Genomic DNA, 14,643 nt, shown 5'->3' on the forward strand with positions numbered 1-14,643 from the left:
AAACAAAAATGACAAGACACTTAAAATAGCAGAACACACCTGAAATGATTCCATAAAGGTTACAACAGAGGATGTGTCAAAGAAACCAGCTGATGTATTCAATCTCCACCGAAGCAGTGTTTTGATAAAAGAAAAAAAAAGAGGTGGGGGTAGCTGAAAGGAACCGAGCAGAAAGAGATGGTTGTCGGTTCTATTCCCATCCTGTCTGAAAGTGTTTCCTGTTTGAACCCTCTGACCTTTTGAAGCAAAGGGTTTTTGCAGCTGCTTTAATCTACCGAGAACAAAGACAGATGCTCCCACCCGCCACAGTGGGTGGTTACACACACACACCTGCTGGACAGACACCCAGCAGGTCCTTATGCTGCGTGCTTTTTGGGTTTTGCCACACACACGTGCACACTTTGAAAGCAAATATAGATGTATATGAGAGACATAACTGACATGCACAGACATGTTACTGTTACTCCTTCACACACATAAGAAATGCAGATCCAAGCATACACACTCATGTTTACGTTCATCCATTTCCTCGAGTGGTTACCTCAGTTGCCGTTTCGAGGAAGGATGATGGGGATGCCATCTACCTTGTTTACGAAGGCGCCAAACAGCCTCCTGTTCTCCATCCTCCGGTTGCAAAGGGGTTGTTTAGCCAGACCATTAAAAGATTTTGTCTCAGTATCATGGCTTTGCTGCCTTAGTCTTGAAAACAATGTTTTGGGAAAACAACAGCTTGTGGTTTGGTTAGGCACCAAAACTACTTAGGGTCAGTAAAATTATTATTATTATTATTTATTTATTTATTTTTTTTTAACAAATCCATGTTGCTTTTTCATGGACCGTGGCTGCCTGGATGAAACCAAATGGTATACGACAAGTCCAGGAATGTTGGTCGGGAGTTTAAAACACCAAATATCTCTAGCCAGCCAGGATTTAAAATTCTTTAATTTAGTGTGGATTTAGAGCACCAGAGATCAACATGTTTCACTGGAAGGTATGGTTGAATAGCATCTGTTAAAGAAAGTCAAAGCAGTAGAAGACTACTTAATATCATTAAAATCAGTTATTTCTACAGTAATTGGTGTAATTAGAAAATTCGCTTGCAAAGTTAAAGTAAATCTGAGCAAAATTTCTTTAATCAGTTCAAAGTTGGTGGATTTTATCATGTGAATACAGCAAACCTTCTTGACACTGCTGACGTCTGAGAGAAAGGAGAGCCAGCATCCAAAATGGAGGAAGACATCGTAGCATATTAGCTGTGTTGCACCATTCACTTTTATTTAACCTTTCTCTGTTCAAATTCAAACGGTGCAAATGTATTGTCCTGATAGTAACAAAGCTACAAGCTGATGTTAATGACCATCCTTGCTGTTTGACTTTCTAGCGGGTTTGAGCCTTAACAGTAATAAGATAGTTCTTATTTTCTACAATTGGAGCCCAAAAGAAACAAGGAGGTGAATAAAATAAAAAAAATCGACAGTATTAGGGTTAAATCCCTGCAAACCTGAAACCTGAAACCCCTTACCTGCCTACTGGGACAAAATACATTTTTAAAACTGAGCGGAGTATGGGATTTGAATGACAAAGAAAGGAGGACAAAATTTAGATAACTATTCCCAATTAAACTATGTTGTTTTCCATCCTGGGCCCGAGGGTTGGCCACCAGAGTGCTGCTTGTTTACAGTCGACTCATCTAATTTGAGACTGTTATACACCCGGGAGGTGAGGTGAGTGTAGTGACTACTGATCCCGGAGTTTGGACTAATCTGGTCTACTTTGTCACATCCTTCTTTACTTTAAAAAAACAAACAAAAAAAACAGCCAAGAAAGCAAAATGCCAACAAGTATCCCAAATCTTGTCAGGGGAGTAAGTGGGGAAAAAAAGTGGTCCCAGTGAGTGGACAGCCTCCCTGCAGGCCTGCACAGTATCCCAGCCGGAGAGGAAGAGGAGGAGGAGAGGAGGAGGGAAAAGAGCTATGATTGAAGGAGATAGCGGTGTGTCGCTGGAAGCTGGTAAGGTCCCTGGCGTGGGACACTGGGAGCAATTATTATTATGATCCCATCTCTGCTTCCCTCACTTTCTAACGTTCTCTTTTTATTACAATGTTTTTCTCTCTTTTCTCCGGTTCCAAAAAAGGATACAGCTAAAGCCTGAGAAAGGAGGGTACGAAAACAGTGGGGAGAAACCCGCAGAGGAAAGCCCCCCCCTGGCTCCATCAGTGCATGTGTGTGGGTGTGTGTTGAAGCAGAGGTTGCTCAGCAGAGCCAGAAGGACTTCTTTCCACCACCATGGGGTGAGTACATGCTCGAGTGAGGACAGGGGCCGCCGGTTTAGACAGACCACAACCACATTTATCCATGAGAGAGTTCCCTGTTGTGTGTGTGTGTGTGTGTGTGTGTGTGTGTGTGTGTGTGTGTGTGTGTGTGTGTGTGTGTGTGTGTGTGCGTGCGTGCGTGCGTGCGTGCGTGCGTGCGTGCGTGTGTTAGGGAGAGTGATGAAGGAAGGAGTGTCGTGCTTTTTCAAGGAGAAAAAGTTTGTACGTGATCCTGCAGTGAAGCAGAGTGCCCAGACAAGTGTGTGTGTGTGTGTGTGTGTGTGTGTGTGTGTGTGTGTGTGTGTGTGTGTGTGTGTGTGTGTGTGTGTGTGTGTGTGTGTGTGTGTGTGTGTGTGTGTGTGTGTGTGTGTGTGTGTGTGTTATTTGAGCAGACTTGTTACTATAATTGACTACGTAATGGAACAATCTGAGAGTAACTCCTTCTGAAGTAGACTTTTACACCACACTGAAAGATAAGCGGTGCTGGCATTTAAAAAAAACAACTTAAGAGGAATGCTGTCTCACAGCCACAAAAGGGAATTTCCAAGTGCTGGCAAAAAGTCCAGAGTCACTCTTGTTTTCCCTCCAATTGTGTCCCAACTATTTATCCTCCAGTAGAACGGCTTCATTAAACGAGTGCCAGGCTGAGCATATCAGCTCTCACACTTTGATTACCCCTCCTCTTGGATGATTTTTCACTTTAGCATTGCCGCCCACAGAGGCTAACATAAATAAATACATGCCGACACTTAAAAAAAAAAAAAAAAGTCAGCGTAGATCCCACAATCCTGCATCGCACGCCACCAGTCCCAACGAGGTCGTTGGACTCGTGGGACTCGTGGGCTGAAACTGAGACGTGTCCAGGAACTGGGAGACAGAGATCGAAAAGCAAAGCCAAGAAACCCTCACCTTTGACCCCTTCCTTTTATGAGTGGACTACTTTGATTGGGCGGGTCGGCTGAGGGAAGTGGACAGTTTGGCTTGCTTACTGGTCAGTTTTTCTTTTGTATTCTCCATCCAATGTCCCTTTTGGTGTCTTTTTCACCTTTTCAACATCAGATTCTTTCTCTCATACATAACTGAGCACACATCGGCATCACATTCTTCCCCATGTTTTTTTCCATCTGACCTCAGGATTCTTGAAATGTTTTCCTTCTCAGTCTCTAAGACAGTTTATGTGTTGCGGTGGCTTATCAGTGAGATTTGGAGAGATTTCCATCACATGTTGTTGGCTACCTGAGCCTGAGGATGAGCTTGTTCGGACTATATAAGGCCTCTGTCTGCTCTCCTCCGGTCCTGCTCCTTGTTCTGCAATTTGGCCTGCTTAATAGTGGAAATATCTCAAAAGGCCTTATTGTCTTTGTTTTCACCACTTTGGATCAGAAACGTGTACCTGCCAAGTTCTTTAGAAATGATCTGCGAAGTGGATGGGATGTAGCACACAGGGCTGGTTTAGCTCTGTGACTTGATGGAGGAATTATAGGTTTGGTGGGAAATGAGGCAAAGTGGAAACTGTCTTTGCTGCTAAATCTCTGGAAGCTATTAAAGTAGAAGTTCAAAAGATCGACAGCTTAGTTGGTATTTTGCTTCAATTTAGGCCGACTCACAGCACTGTAATCACCAACGTAGAGTGACAAAACCACATGTGAGCTACCTGCTTAGGATTTAAAGATGCAGTTTTAAGGTCAAATGATGATGTAATGCAGAAGGTGTCACATGTGGTTGCAAGCCTGCAGAAAATTAGTACCCAACCGTAGGCATACGGAACAGTTAAGCACAATGTGGTTCATTCTGTTCTCTCCCAACCTCATTTTGATTTCAGAGGAAAAACTGTGTATATTAACTGTTCTGCAAGAAAGCAGACAGACAAAATTACTTCGAACTATCTGGTGAAGAAAGCAGTACATCTAGTAAGGAAAATATTTTTGATCAAAAATAAGTAACTCTGAATACCAACGGTGCTCCAAGTCCTCACAATTCACGCCACTAGAAACCAAAGAGAAACTCTCTAAAATGATCTATATATTTGGATTTTTGACATTTTATTTATCCAGCACAGCATGCTGCAGTAGCAGCACTGATTTATAAAAGCCTTTTAAAGTTGCTATACGTAACTATTCAGCAAAAAAACCAAAAACAGTAGAATTAATTTGGTGTCATGTTTGTGTCCACCGACTCATGAGAAAGGACTTTTCTGCAACTGAAAGAAATGCTGATTAAAGAATGATACTGACCCAAAATGCCCTTAGGTCCAAAACCGTAAGCTAAAACGTTCAGTGGAGCTGAAAGGAACTGCAGAGTTGGTGTAGATAGTTTGGTTATTACATCTGAGAATTGTCACAGTATATTAATTTTAGTCAATAATACAATAAATATTAATAAGAGCTGCTTGAGATGTGTTTCACACAGCCAGCAGGAAATTTCAGTGGATAAATACTTAATCCTTAATTTATTGTTGTTGGCATAAAAGTTTTCAACTTTATATACTGTATAATAAGTCTGAAAATACTGGACTCTGCCAATAAAAATACCGATCAGAAAAAAACATTTGCTCTTGTTTCATGTTTGCTGGATGTGTAAACTGTTTGCCAACATGTCAGCAATAATAATTTTGTACAGTGATACAAGGTGAATTTTTTGTTTTGTTTATTTTACTGGCCCTTAGTGGTAGAAAGAACTACGAATAACTATAAACTTGAAGCAAGTATTTTGGTTCCATAATAAATAGTTACTTTTGACATTTCAAGCATCCATCCGTTACAAACACACTGATCTGTTTCAACTGTAACTGGGGCCATGCTACATTTCTAAATCCTTATTGGATATAAACTGTGCAGTCGTGTGTGTTTACAGACGGATAGATTTTCTCTTTCTCCAGCGGGTGAAAACCCTTTTGGATGTAACAGTTTGATTAATGGCCCGGGTCTTTGGTAAGATTTGGATTAGGCCTGCGAGCTCTGCTTGGAAGTTATTACTTTATAATGGGAACATGTAAGCAAAGGCCATGTGCTTTTCATCAGTCCAGGAATGACAATTTCATAATGAAAAAGAAAGAACAAAGCAAGATCAAAGATTCACAAACAGTATGTGATATTTGGATATGGACGAGTGCTGGCATAAATCTGTGTTTTTCTTGTTTGGTTCATATTTCCACTGTTAACTTTCTCTCACCTCCTGTCTTTTTCTCTTCTTTTGGCGTGGCTGCATTCATTTCTGTTGAGGTTACATGAGTCACTTATTCCCCCGGGGAGCGACATTGATGTTCATCCTAGATTTCCATTTCAGGATACGTGCTATTCCAAGCCATATTTGGTTAAAAATAAGCCTAAATAGAACTAAGATGAGATGTAGAAGAAAAACTGTGATCTCGGCAAAGAGGGGAGGGGAGGAAATGAAGGGAACAGATGTGGAAAAGACATTCTACGCCTTGTTTAAGTCTTCTAGATATCTGCTGAATGTGGCAGACTGTGCCAGAAATTACTCAGAAAACTTTTTAACATCTTGAGACAAAAACTCAGGTATACAACTTTTGTTTACTCTTTTGTTTTATTTGTACATGATCTCCAGAAAAGCTTTGACGGACCACTGTGTCTGAAGCATGACTTACAATGAACAGACCATGTTCTCTGTGGTAGCTATCTGTAACAGCAGGACAGAGCCTGACCAGCTGTCTGATGTGTATGTGAATCTGGGACACATTTCCGCCGTGGAGGTGAAGTGTCAGGCAGCTGGTGCCTCAGAGTTTATATGAGCTGCAAAATTGATTCAATAAATCTGTGAATGGGGAAGAATAAACAGAATGAGGTCTGTGGGAGGAAGATGAATCATTTCATAGCTTATTATCACCAAGGCAGAGCTCTTGAGTGTTGGGAACCAAGATTTACACCTGCTGTAGATCACTCATAGAAAGGAGAGATCCAGATATGTGCTCAAGTTAAGTTTGTATGGACTTATAATATGTTCATCGTGGTCAAATATCAAGCAGAGTTTAATTTGTAAATGACTCTGAGTTTACCTGTCTTTTGGGTAAACATCGTCAGATGTAAATCTTGAATAGTACATGGAATTATAAAGTGATCAAAGCAGTACCAGACTACGAGAACTGAAAACTAAGGGTTTATCAAAAAAGTTCATGTGTAGCTGGAAAAACCCTGATTGGTCCTGATTGATTAATGCTTGATTTATGGACCAGCACATCAATCATAAGCTCGTTCACTAATCATGTATTAGTCTTGTTTTTGACCACTTGGGGGCGGGACTCCACAACAAGTGAAAAAAATCACATGAAAGTAAAACTGGAACTTGTGGGTTCTTTCCAACAATCAAGAAAACCCCATTCAAAAACCTAGTGACCTTTGTGACGACACTATCAGCCCTGGAACTTTCCATTTTTCAACAGGAGGTCTTATAGCTTTAATAATTTTATATGAGGATGGTAGTGTTTTTTTTTTTTAAATAAACAAACTGCTTATGATGGTGGATCAAACAGTTCTAAGACTGCTCCTGTTGCAAACACAGCACTTTGACTGTCCACAAAGAGTCCTGTGACGCTCTTATTTCTGTTCCCCCAAAGGTTCGACTGTCTTCCGATCCATCGCGACATCGCGAACACTTACATGCCAGTTGTTACAAAAACATAATGTAACTCAGCTGCTGATGTTAGTCAAGCAACGTAACTTTGAATACTTACTCATGAGATCATCGCTTCCCTCTGCTATGGGGTGCCCGTCACTGTGCCGCTCTCCACCAGTGCGCAACATGAGCAGTCTCTGAATGTTTTGATTGGCCCTCACATTCGATGTTTACGTTTTTTTGACAGCATAACGAACACCCTTTTCCATAATTACCAGATGTGTGTGGGCTACTGCTGCATGTGATGTGGAATGGAAGGTAGTGATGAAAAAGAGTCCCATGTTTGCAAGTGTTTATATCAGCGGACAACTCAACATGGCAGCTGCAAGTCTTCTTGCTGCCGCTCCTTACACATTTTCCCCAAAAATGAAAAAAAAAAAAAAAGCTGCTACATGCTAGCAGTAAACTAGTCGTTTGGTGCTGCCCATGTAGTGCAGTGAGCACATCAGAGCCCGTCAGCAAAAAATACCTTATTATTGGTGATGGGGAAAAAAAAAAGTTAATGACAACCTTAATGTTGCATTAAAGCAAAACAATGAGCTAAAAGATGCCAAAACTCTCAGCGGAGCTGACATAAACTGTAGTGTGTTAATTGTCGACTACTGTTTCATCAAACACATTTTGGTGTTTGGTTTTAAATGTTGTGTGGTTTCCTTTTTTTTTAATTTATTTATTTATGATGCACATGTACATAAGAGGTACATTTAAGCCACTTCAAGGCATTATGCGTAAAAAAATTTTTTACAAAAAAAAAAAAAGTCTAAATATGTCATTATGCTTACAGAGATGAGTTTTTAAGGGTACAGTTACTGCCAGGAGAGGGACTCTTAATTTAAGTTACGTAATACATCTACTAATGGGTATTGGTCCTTCATTTACCAAAGAGCTTTTGAAATGTCTGCGTTTGAATGAGAATTTGATCAGCAAAGTAATGTTGTTCTGTGCCTACCACAGCCCTGTTTGATGTGTAATCTGTAGCTGGCCAGCCACACAAACAACAAGACATTGCACAGTGTTGACTAGCCCATCACTCAGGTCCAGCCACACATTAGCTTCCCTTTATTGACTCTGTGGCAGACCTATAATGTGTGCTGGAGCCAGCTGAGCCTCCGAGCACTGCTGGTGCCCTTTTGTGAGGACAAACTCGCATCAGTGCTATCCGCGGCTAAGCATTCCAACGGTGCATGGTTAATATAGAATTGATGCAGTGTGTGATGCAGGTGTGACGCCTCAAAATTGACCACCAATACAGAGTATGAAAGCTGGATTACCAACCAAGCAAATTAGCCATCTGCCCAGAAACTCAGAAAAACTCTGGTTTACTGTGTCAGTTAGTTTTTGGTAATTTGAGAAATGCACCTGCATTATCTGCAATGATAAGGGCCACAAGGTTGTGATTATAATCTATAACTGGGCACCAGTCTTGTAGCTGGGCTCTGTGTCAAAATATTGTTCCAACATCAAACAGAGCTGCCATGTTTGGTTTCTTTGTCTAATAATTAATGAGCACATGCTGCGCCGCCCGGTAAGGGTTGGAATTCCATCCATGTTGGACAAATTCCCTCCTCACAGTTTACATCCAATGGCAACGTTGAGTTTCTTTCTAGGAAGATGTATGTCCTTTATGTTGCAAGGTGCCGACCATATCATCTATGGGTATTTGCATACTGTCCACAGCTGTTACGTGTACTGTGAGTCGATGAGAATGGTTCTCCTGAAGTCAACACAAGCAGAAAGAGTCATGCAAGATACTGTAAAAAAAACCAAACAGTTTCTCCTTATCATGTCATGCACTCCTAAATTGGTTAATTTGGCCATTAAACCATAGGACAAATTTAGTGTAAAAATAGTCAAAACAGCTGAGTGTTTGAGTCCTCCAAATTGGGATAATTCCTCCCTCTGAATTGATTAACATGTTAATTAACACCCTGCTGTCTTTAAAAAAAAAACACTTTCTGAAATAATTGCATAGCATTTTTGGTGCAGAAAGGTGTTTCTAATATCCTTCACTGCCCCATAACCGAATGAGCTCGGTAGGTTTGTAAATCAATGGAGGTGGTTATGTTTTGGAATAAAAATGTCATTCCCATTTGAGTTCTTTCCAGAGAGTATGTGGTTTACCTCTGCTGCTTCCGGTGAGTTGTTTCTGTCCACTCGCCCGTCGACAGCTGAGTGCCACCCGGCTGAGAGGCAGCCTCCAGAGCAGACCTCCCCAGGTGCTGATGATTATGATGAATGCTCGGGACCTGCCCCCCCCCCCCAACACGTTACTGAACACCTACTGCTGGCTATTCATCAGCACGCTGCCGCACCGGGGCTAATCCAGTTAGCAGAGCAGAAATGGAGCGCAGGAGCCCACTGAGGGAATGGAGTGCATGGGTGTTTATTCTCATCTGGTAAAATGACACAGAAACCTGACTGCAGTGATTTATCTGCTTTGTGACCAGTGTTGAGCTTTCTCAGCAAAGCAACCTCTTAGCATCAACATTTCTTATCTTAAAAATAACATCCTCACCTGTTTGTGGAGACCAAAACATGCCACTTGAGTAATATAGACCTTTGTGTCCTCAATTAACAAGATTATAAATTTAAAAATGCTATTGGCAACTTATATATATATATATACGTATATATATATAAGTTGCCAATGTACGATGCATATCTACATGTTTCTATTTTGTATATTATAGCTGCATTAATATAACTTTTTGGCCACTTGGGGACAGCAGAACAAACTATAAACCCAACACTGAGATTAAAGTTGTATGAGTATGCTTTATGGTAACTTGTTAGCAAATATGTTACGTGTTATTTATTCTCCCTATTTAGGCGTAGAGCTCTGCAACGAACTACCACATACAGTGCATCTGGAAAGTATTCACAGCACTTCACTTTTTCCACATCTTGTTATGTTACAGCCTTATTCCAAAATGGATTAAATTCATTTTTTCCCTCAAAATTCTAAACACAATACCCCATAATGACAAAGTGAAAAAAGTTTGTTTAAAATTTGTGCAAATCTATTAAAAATAAAGAACGAAAATATAACAAGTACATAAGTATTCACAGCCTTTGCTCAATACTTTGTTGAAGCACCTTTGGCAGAAATTACAGCCTCAAGTCTTTTTGAGTATGATGCTACAAGCTTGGCACCTATTCTTGGGCAGTTTCTCCCGTTCTTCTTTGCAGGACCTCTCAAGCTCCATCAGGTTGGATGGGGAGCGTTGGTGCACAGCCATTTTCAGATCTCTCCAGAGATGTTCAATCAGGTTCAAGTCTGGGCTCTGGCTGGGCCTCTCAAAGACATTCACAGAGTTGTCCCAAAGCCACTTCTTTGTTATCTTGGCTGTGTGCTTCGGGTCGTTGTCCTGTTGGAAGATGAACCTTCGCCCCAGTCTGAGGTCCAGAGCGCTCTGGAGCAGGTTTTCATCAAGGATGTCTCTGTACATTGCTGCATTCATCTTTCCCTCCATCCTGACTAGTCTCCCAGTTCCTGCTGCTGAAAAACATCCCCACAGCATGATGCTGCCACCACCATGCTTCACCGTAGAGATGGTGTTGGCCAGGTGATGAGCGGTGCCTGGTTTCCTCCAAACATGACGCTTGGCATTCAGGCCAAAGAGTTCAATCTTTGTTTCATCAGACCAGAGAATTTAGTTTCTCATTGTCTGATAGTCCTTCAGGTGCCTTTTGGTAAACTCCAGGTGGGCTGTCATGAGCCTTTTACTGAGGAGTGGCTTCCGTCTGGCCACTCTACCATACAGGCCTGCTTGGTGGAGTGCTGCAGAGATGGTTGTCCTTCTGGAAGGTTCTCCTCTCTTCACAGAGCAACGTTGGAGCTCCGTCAGAGTGACCATCGGGTTCTTGGTCACCTCCCTCACTAAGGCCCTTCTCCCCCGATCGCTCAGTTTGGCCGGGCGGCGAACTCTAGGAAGAGTCCTGGTGGTTCCAAACTTCTTCCATTTTCGGATAATGGAGGCCACTGTGCTCATTGGGACCTTCAATGCTGCAGAAATTTTTCTGTACCCTTCCCCAGATCTGTGCCTCGATACAATCCTGTCTCGGAGGTCTACAGACAATTCCTTGGACTTCATGGCTTGGTTTGTGCTCTGATATGCACTGATCAGTGGAAACAGGATGCACCTGAGCTCAATTTTGAGTGTTATGGCAAAGGCTGTGAATACATAACTACGTGATTTTTTTTTTCATTTTTTTAAATTTTTAGTAGGTTTGCAAAAATGTTAAAAAAAAACTTTTTTCATGTTATCATTATGGGGTATTGTGTGTAGAATTTTGAGGAAAAAAATGAATTTAATCCATTTTGGAATAAGGCTGTAATATAACAAAATGTGGAAAAAGTGAAGCGTTGCGAATACTTTCCGGATGCACTGTATGTTTTGGTTTTGTGTAATTAATAAGTGTTACTTCCTTTGAAATCAAACTACTCCAATTATATTAACATGTTCAGCAAAAGTTGTGGGAGCAGGAATAATTGAAGTGAAACTATATATTGATGGGCTTAGTTCAACTTTAAGCTGCATTTTTCTTTCTTTCTTTTAGCCACTTTGGTAGAACTACATAGCCAGCTAGCTGGAAATCAAACACATATGATACCTTAAAGGTCCCTATTGTACAACATGTTAATTCAGATTTACATGCACACATATCTTCTTATGTATATCAAGACTGCCAATACAACTTTTTAGCAAACGGTTCTTTTGCAGACACAGGGCAACATGAGCATTCATTCGGCTGTGTGATCCATCAATTCCTGAGGAACATACCTGTCACTTTAACCATGAAATGCTCCAGCTAGTCACTAAATGTGTTGCTTAGTGTAGGGCCAGCAATGTACAGGGTTTCTTTGCTTTTCTATGAAAACAGCTGCCTGCTGCTGGTGGAAAAGGACTCTTTCATAGTTTTTGTACTAAATCCCATAGTGACGTTAGAGGTTATAAAAGCAAAAAAATAAGCTACACTAAAAGGCTCTGTAGACCTGACCTGAATTCTCTTTTGAAATCAATTTGATTCACCACTTAACAGGCAGAATACAGAAATACATAATCAAATGTAATGGCTTATTTAAACTGGTCCATTTATACACCAGCACTAATTAGGCACTCTATGTTCTATAAAAGTTCTTTTGGCACATTTCCTGCTCTACTTGTTTCTTGAATGGAACAGCATAGTAAATCATTGAACTCTTGATCACACCTTCAATGAATGAAGAAGGACCTTACATCTGCTGTTTTTGAGCCATTTGTAGCATCAACTACACTCATTTTAGACCTTTTTTGCCTTTTAAATATTTCAGTGTGCGAAGATAGTGACTAATAATGAGGAAAATGTTTGTTTAGACCTTCCTTTGACATCTAGAGGTTGTACCGGACACAGGGGTAACGATTGTGCAACAGATTGCAGTGATCAGTATTAGTTAATGTTTACATTACTCTATGACATGGATATATTCCAGGTATTTGTAAAGAAGAGGAGTTTAATCTGTGGTATTGTGGTGCTTTAACTCTTATAGGCTAATTTAACACCACACCACACAGTCATTTTATCAACCGATTCTGATCCCAGTCAGTAATGTTCATTGCAACTGCTGTTTTATGCCCTTTTTAAATGAAAATTTGAATGTGCAAATTAACATTTTAAACCAAATTGAAGTCTGTAAAATTTGTGAAGCGGGGGAAACAGTTGCCTCTGTGTCTACTAATGGTAATTACGGGATTCTGGTGCTTTAAATTCTGAGGGGATCAATTCTGTAGCGACGACTCTCTGGGCCACTGTAGCTGTGCCTCGTCTCACATAAACTTTGGGACCAGAGGAATGTTTTTACATTTCTAGGAACTGTTGGAGAAATTCCCCTCCTTCTTGTGTCCGCATGCAGGAACTAAGAGATATCGTAGTTCTTAGAACTCCGTTTGGGGGACTTTATTTTTTTCGCTTCTTCTTCAGGGTAGGTACTTTCCCAGCACAATAGGAACTATAGTGAAGTACAGCCAGACAGTGCTTTCCCTCGAGGGAACTGCCCCCGTAGATCCCTGTCTTTAAAACCACCAGACTAACTTTAATCTTGCAGAACAAGGGAGGTGCTGGTCACTGCCTTGATTATTTCGTTTGTGGAACTTTGGTGTGTGTTTTCACTTTAGTTTAGTTTCAAACTAAAATAAAAGTCACACAATAACACAAACAAACTAAACGATCAAGTATTTTTGTCAACGAAGTCTAGCTGCTTTGACGATAGCGATGTAACAGCTCAGTTCCCTGTTGAGAAATGGCTGTCTGATGGTGGGGAAATTATTCTAACTATAATGTACACTTAAACTGGTATTCTTTTTTTTTTCTCTAACTAAAAAACTGAGAATAAGAGTGGATGTTATGGGTATAGACAAAATCAATATCAACAATAAAATAAGCACAATAATTTCAGTTTTGACAACCAAGTGCTGCAGTGCTGTAAATATTTGTATTATAGTTATGCTGTCTCAATGTGGCATTGCCCTGCATATACTGTACGTGTCTTCACTTTCACAAAACATGCCAGAGCACAGATGGGGGAAGGTCTGAGCAGTTGTGTCCTATAAATGTAGTGCTGCATGTCCCTCAGAGGCTCCTCAGATGTCACTGATGAAGATGGGCTACGTTCTCCAGCAGTTGTTACAGGAAAGAGTTGTTTCCCTGTTTCCAAGCAACTAATGACCCTCTAATGGTTTTAAATCCACCTTGTGCTTGAGGGCAAGCAGATCAGTAAGTGTTTTTCCACGTGGAGCAAACATTAAAAGTTGATGTGAAGACTGACATACTTTTCTTTTGAGTCGGAAATGAAGGGAATAAAGCAACCCTGTTTATTTGTGATTATTACCAGTTTAGTAATGACTAGATGGATAATGATGTTGGCTGCTGTATTTGACTTGGTTCTACTTGGTCGAAAGCTACCTCCTGAAATTGCGTGCCTACACAGTTTTCTTGCACAAAAGACCTTTGTCACAGCATACTATTTGACATAGCAGGACAAGCACAGGTTTAATTGATAACATTCAAATTGGTTGCATTCCATTTAGATAAGCTGGTTCCAAGATCCTGGTGTGGTCCATGCTGACTCACTGTCAAGATTTACAAGGACACCTGATGGAACTGACCCATTGTTAACAAAAATTGTTTCAACTCTTCTTTTACTGTTGTAACAATTCAAAATATATGTCATGAAAAGGTGAAGGATAATGTCAATGTCAGTGAAAGGCAAAAAATACAGTCTGTGAAATTGCTCACTTTCAAATAAATTTTAGATAAAGAGGCCAAACTATAGGCATGCTTGCAACTGTGAACCCTGTTGCAGTGTTCACAGATCTTTGGTGAGCACAAATTAAATAAAAGCAACAGTAGAATGTCCCAAACCATCAAAATAAGGTTTGATATCACCCCTGATGTGGATCATTATTGGCGAGGAAACATGTAGATGATCAGTTTGTACTGATCAGGCCTCTGTTGACACAAATGCATCATGGGACAGACAGTGTGTGTGCAATGTGTGTTTGTGCGTGTGTAGGTTAGTTACCAAACACCTTCTGAAAACAACCCTGGGGCATCACACAACACACTCATCTGTACACAAACCTACACAAACAGTTTTAATGAGTGTGTTTCCACTCAACACGGATTTTCTTCCCCCCAACGTGTTTCCACAGGGCGATTT

The sequence above is a fragment of the Brachyistius frenatus genome, unplaced genomic scaffold, assembly GCF_029030835.1.
Source record: "Brachyistius frenatus isolate BFR_SWC_R1_liver_20210118 unplaced genomic scaffold, ASM2903083v1 Contig_275, whole genome shotgun sequence".
Lineage (NCBI taxonomy): Eukaryota > Metazoa > Chordata > Actinopteri > Embiotocidae > Brachyistius > Brachyistius frenatus.